Below are 6,928 nucleotides of genomic sequence, written 5' to 3' on the forward strand. Positions count from 1 at the left end.
ATTATAAAAACAATTCACATGCAAAAGAAACAAAAACTATGAACTAATGTTTAATACTAATCACAGTCAAATCCTGAAACGGCTCAACATAATATACCTTACTATAAGGAGGGAGAACCAATACATGCAATTTTTTTTGTATATAATTTTACACATGGGAACAAGAACCAGTTGAGTGTAATAACATTCCATTGTTCACTCATCGAATAACAGGAAATGTAGTCAGCAAGAGTGGAGGAAGAGAGAAAGTGTAAGTTGTTACTAGTTAACTGGCTAAGTGTTCTAGTATGTTACTTTCTGCTTTAATCAAATTAAAAGAACATTAAAATGAACATGATTAGTGTTGATTAATTATGTCAAAAAAACATTTTGAAATTGTTGTGAGCTGTAGGCCTCATCTAACATAAAATCCCCAAACAATGCACACCGAGACAGACTAGGCTGACTTTTCATCCGTAACATTAGCTGTTGCTAAGTAAAGATATCAATATGAGTAACACTGTTTTTCAAATGGGCTTAAGGGTTTTGTGGTTTCCACGTGGCTAGATAACAGCCACAATGTCAAAATTGGCTATCATAAAAATAATTTAAACGCACACATTTGGTTTTTGGTCTAAATTAAAAAATGGGCAGGAGTTATGACTTTGTGGCTGTGTTAAATAGTGAAAACTAGGTTGTGTGTGTGTGCGCAATGGTTTCCTTCAGCATTTTACACAACTGTGCAATGAACTGCTGTTCTGATAAGTGATGATTATCACGGTTCCAGAAACACTAGAGCGAAAGCATTCATAGTAAGGCTTAAGTGTTTGTGTAATTCTTTAGGTATGTAGTCCTTTCAGTGTTTATTTGTCACGTAAGTTCCCACTTTTGCTTCTCATTTGTCCATACAGTCGCTTTGGTAGTACGTCATTGTGAGGTGGGGTCATTCGTACCATCGCTGAAGAGCTGAAGAGTCCAACCGCAGGACATGATGTTCTCTCAGTAAAGGGGGAGGCACGAAGGGACAGAGGCCTGGGGATGGAGGGGGAGGGAGAGGGGAGAAAGAGGGGAGAGGTCCTCAGGTTTCAGACCAAGTCCATGGCGAAGATGGGCCGTGGCAGGGTGATGTCAACCTGGAGATGGTGGCGAGGGTTGCTGAGTGGCACATAAGGTACTAATGGTTCTAATGGAATCACCAATGGCTCCGCTCACTCACTCTCCAAATCCTCAATCTCCTCCTTCGAGAAGGGTGTAATTGCGGCCCTCAATTTGGGGCGTTCCTGCATGTGGGCATTCCAGCATCTGCAGGAACCCGTCTTTATTATTTTATTGGTACATTTTTAGCTAGGACTCCGCAGTGTCATTCGACCCTGCCTGTCGAACAGTGCTTACCCGCAGTTCGGTTAATGTTACATCGAGGGCATCTGTGTCTGTTTATTTACTACATGACTTCCTCCCAGCTTTGATATAAAGAGGGGTGGGGTGGCTGGTATATCTGTTCCATCTGCTATCCAATGCATCAACATATTACACATACATTTTAAGCTAAAACATTGCACATGAATTATATTACAATGATGACATATCCTAAACGAAAAACTTGAGTAATACTTTTATTTTAGTTTTGACCCACATTTTAAATGTGGGTCAGGGGAGGTTGTCTGGCTGATGGGGAGAGGCTGCGAAAGGTTTTTTTCCACTGGCTAATCAGACAACTCAATGGAGTCCTTTGGACCTAATGTAGCGCTGGGGGAATCTGGTTAGTTCTGTGTTGGAGGGTGGGGAGTGGTGGTCTGAGTGATGGGGCCTGCAAAGAGGCTACGAAAGGGTTTTTCCAGGGGTTTGTGGGGCTCAAGCACAGGCTCGACTGAATAAGAACCTGGTTCCTCACGGCCTTGGAAGTTTATTGGGGGGCTCTGACAGGGAGGATTCTGAATTCTGATTTAGAATATATTCTCGTCTTCCAGGATCTTAAAGATCTCATCACAAACATCAACCGTTTGAACATGTATGGAGATAAGATGGACTGGGTACGGGATTGATTATTCATACTTTACTAGTGTACACACTAGGGCAGACCCATTTAGTCGACTGATCGATTGTTTGGTTGATAGGCTGGTGGCCGACAGCTTTTTTTCATCGAGCAGTCTCAATATAATTAAAAAAAATGTCATGGCACGTGAGACATCCGTCTGTGTCGCGCCTGTCTCAGTGGACTAATCCCTTTGTGAAGGCCACAGGGATGGCACAGTCCTTCATTATTAGACAGGCATCTGCAACATAAGGCACGTGTGCCGCAAGGGTATTTGCCAGGGGCACGCCAAGCAATTTGATAAAGTTAAATTGCAATAATTTTGAATAATAATTTAATTTGTTGCGTCTCTTGTCTCCTGTCTTAAATCTCCATCTTTTCCCTGAGGTGTGCAATAGTACACTTTCTCGCATGGATTTAAACTCTCTAGTCAATGTTTACACCAGTCATATAACCAAGAACCAATATCCATAGTGGGTAATTAGACAGACACATTTCATATGATATGCCTACATTTTAAAATGCATATGAGGGGGTACTTTGGGGGCACTATGTACAAAGCAAGATGTGATTGGGCCTACAATGACCAAAAAAGGTTGAGAACCACTGGACTAGGCAAGTATTAGATGGTACATTATAACAATTCCAGCAATAATCATCCATTAGCCAAGATGCTCAAAATATTCCTGTCCCATGCTTGTTGAAGCCCAAAGATGTGTCATCACCTGTCTCTGGAGGCATTTCAGACTACTTAATGTCCATGCGAAGCACAACTTCCTACCCATAACTGTCTTTAGATACCCTATAAGGAAATAATTGAGTGTAAGCAAAGTATCCCCACTAGTCATCCATCATGATACAGTAGATAATGATGTGTCCTACGTATCAGATCATTTAAATGTAATTAATATTATATCATTCATTTAGAATAAATCAAATTTAGTTGTCATTGTCTTGTTTTTCATTACAGATGCCATCTTTTAGAGAAAAAGAGCCACCCTGGTTTTCCAGAGACCCGACTAGAGGCGTGATAGCACGTACACCCCTGCCATCAACTTTGATTGGTGAGAAAGTTGCTCTGTTCAGTTCTGTTCAACTTAATTTAAACAGGATAGTCCACTCAGTAAACATTGTCACTACTCTCTAGGGAGTACTGGGAGAACAGAGCCGGTTCCCTCTGCAGCAGAAGTTGTGCCCAGCTGCAGTGATGCACCTCCTCCACCAGCATAAAAAAAAGGAAGGCCGCGGATGTTGAGGCCTGGAAGGGGTTGAGGGAGCTACACCACATGCCTGCAGTGGAGCTGGAATGTCCTCCACCAAACACCATCTGCAGTGTGTGTAGAGTTTTGGAGGAGGCTGAGCTATGGCGCTGTGCGGATTGTGGCTCAGATAAATATTTCTGTGCCGCCTGTGCTGTGAGAACACACAGCACTCCCAACATTGTCCACCAGTTGGAGTTATGGAAGGTAATGTATTTTATGTTACGTTAACAAACCTGTCAATTCTGGCAAAAAAAAAATGCTTCCCAGTCAAAAATGTTGATCATATACAGTATATCACAAAAGTGAGTACACCCCTCACATTTTTGTAAATATTTGAGTATATCTTTTCATGTGACAACACTGAAGAAATGACACTTTGCTACAATGTAAAGTAGTGAGTGTACAGCTTGTATAACAGTGTAAATTTGCTGTCCCCTCAAAATAACTCAACACACAGCCATTAATGTCTAAACCGCTGGCAACAAAAGTGAGTACACCACTAAGTGAAAATGTCCAAATTGGGCCCAAAGTGTCAATATTTTGTGTGGCCACCATCATTTTCCAGCACTGCCTTAACCCTCTTAACCAAATAAGTTTATCTTGGTCTCATCAGACCACAGGACATGGTTCCAGTAATCCATGTCCTTAGTCTGCTTGTCTTCAGCAAACTGTTTGCGGGCTTTCTTGTGCATCATCTTTAGAAGAGGCTTCCTTCTGGGACAACAGCCATGCAGACCAATTTGATGCAGTGTACGGCGTATGGTCTGAGCACTGACAGGCTGACCCCCCACCCCTTCAACCTCTGTAGCAATGCTGGCAGCACTCATACGTCTATTTCCCAAAGACAACCTCTGGATATGACGCTGAGCACGTGCACTCAACTTCTTTGGTCGACCATGGCGAGGCCTGTTCTGAGTGGAACCTGTCCAGTTAAACCGCTGTATGGTCTTGGCCACCGTGCTGCAGCTCAGTTTCAGGGTCTTAGCAATCTTCTTATAGCCCAGGCCATCTTTATGTAGAGCAACAATTCTTTTTTTCAGATCCTCAGAGAGTTCTTTATCATGAGGTGCCATGTTGAACTTCCAGTGACCAGTCAGTATGAGGGAGTGTGAGAGCGATGACACAATGGCTTGATACGGTTTTATGAATGGCTTGATACGGTTTTATGAATGGATTGAAACGGTTTTATGAATGGCTTGATACGGTTTTATGAATGGCTTGAAACGGTTTTATGAATGGCTTGATACGGTTTTATGGATGGCTTGATACGGTTTTATGGATGGCTTGATACGGTTTTATGGATGGCTTGATACGGTTTTATGAATGGCTTGATACGGTTTTATGGATGGCTTGATACGGTTATATGGATGGCTTGATACGGTTTTATGAATGGCTTGATACGGTTTTATGAATGGCTTGAAACGGTTTTATGAATGGCTTGATGCGGTTTTATGAATGGCTTGATACGGTTTTATGGATGGCTTGATACGGTTTTATGAATGGCTTGATACGGTTTTATGGATGGCTTGATACGGTTTTATGAATGGCTTGATACGGTTTTATGAATGGCTTGAAACGGTTTTATGAATGGCTTGAAACGATTTTATGAATGGCTTGAAACGGTTTTATGAATGGCTTGAAACGGTTTTATGAATGGCTTGATGCGGTTTTATGAATGGCTTGATACGGTTTTATGAATGGCTTGATACGGTTTTATGAATGGCTTGATACGGTTTTATGAATGGCTTGAAACGGTTTTATGAATGGCTTGAAACGGTTTTATGAATGGCTTGAAACGGTTTTATGAATGGCTTGATGCGGTTTTATGAATGGCTTGAAACGGTTTTATGAATGGCTTGATTGTCACGTTCTGACCATAGTCCTTGTGTGTTGTGCTTGTTTTAGTGTTGGTCAGGACGTGAGCTGGGTGGGCATTCTATGTTGTGTGTCTAGTTTGTCTGTTTCTGTGTTCGGCCTAATATGGTTCTCAATCAGAGGCAGCTGTCAATCGTTGTCCCTGATTGGGAATCATATATAGGTGGCTTATTTTGTGTTGGGGATTTGTGGGTGGTTGTTTCCTGTCTTTGTGTTTTGTCTGCACCAGAAAGGACTGTATCGGTTTTGCCACATTTGTTATTTTGTAGTTTTGTAAGTGTTCACGTTTTCGTCTGTTTATTCGTTTATTTAAATATGTTGAACACGGAATACGCTGCGTCTTAGTCCGATCCCTGCTACACCTCCTCTTCAGACGAAGAGGAGGAAGGCTGCCGTTACATTGATACGGTTTTATGAATGGCTTGATACGGTTTTATGAATGGCTTGAAACGGTTTTATGAATGGCTTGATATGGTTTTATGAATGGCTTGGTACGGTTTTATGAATGGCTTGAAACGGTTTTATGAATGGCTTGATACGGTTTTATGAATGGCTTGAAACGGTTTTATGAATGGCTTGATAAGGTTTTATGAATGGCTTGATACGGTTTTATGAATGGCTTGATACGGTTTTATGAATGGCTTGATACGGTTTTATGAATGGCTTGAAACAGATTGCTCCATACCTGCTTTGTGATCATAGGTAGTATTTTACACAAAAATGCACAAAATGAACTGCTCCTACACTAAATTATTTTGACATTTAGAAAAACAGTCCCGATCTGATGGTGAACACCACATTTGCAGTGCCAGCCGTTCATGCCTATGCCCATGATGCTGACTGTCAGGTAATTAATACATTTTTTTCTTTACAATTTATTCTGTTAAAAAAACTATTCTTTGTAGTTGCATATAGTGACCCTAATAGTATTAAGAAACATTTAGTTGTAATTTGTCCTAGTCCCTTAATGAATCATCATCACCCATTGTAATGCTCATTATGGTTTCTGATCGTACTTTACATTTCAGGTCACTGATGGTACCAGGTATGTGACTGGTAGTGGGCTTGCTGACGGAGAACAGATGGAGAGGTTGTGGTCCTACCTTAGAACATTTGTGAAGATCACAAAAGAGATGACACCATCTCATCGTGTTGACACCCTCACCGATGTCCTTCTCTACTACACAGCCAGGGTAAGGGTATAATGTATAACTGGAAATCAGTTAAGTATTGAGACGACCCATTGATCAAGGTTGTGTTGATATCATTTTGCAACAAAAAAAACACTGATGTATTTTGAACAATCTATGAAATGTCTATTCACCTTCATATATGTTATAGTACCAGCAATACAACTCCGTCGGCAGAAGGTCCTGAAGGAGGAAACCGAGGCAAAGGAGGAGTTGATGGTGCTGCTAAACAGCATTCCATGTGTTTTGCTCATAATTTTTGTTAATATGCAATGATCCTTTTCTCCTAATTCAATCAGATGAATTGGAAGCAGGGCTTCAGTATCTGGATACAAGGCTTTCTTCTACAGAGCTCCTCTTTATGAAATGGTTTGCAAAAGTGAGAGAATCAGACTCAGTCTCAGCCTTCAAGACTTTTCTCTTCTGTCAGTCCTATGATTGAGTGTAGTCTGGCCCATGGGTGGGAAGGTGAACGGAAAGGTACTAGCCCCCACAACCCACCCTACCCATAAACCTTGACTTCCTGAAACATGAAAGCCATCTGACCCTAGTCTTGAAATGTTTGCACCCTCTAGTGCCATTATGGTCTT

This window comes from Salvelinus namaycush, chromosome 2 (genome assembly GCF_016432855.1).
Source record: "Salvelinus namaycush isolate Seneca chromosome 2, SaNama_1.0, whole genome shotgun sequence".
In the NCBI taxonomy this organism is placed as follows: domain Eukaryota; kingdom Metazoa; phylum Chordata; class Actinopteri; order Salmoniformes; family Salmonidae; genus Salvelinus; species Salvelinus namaycush.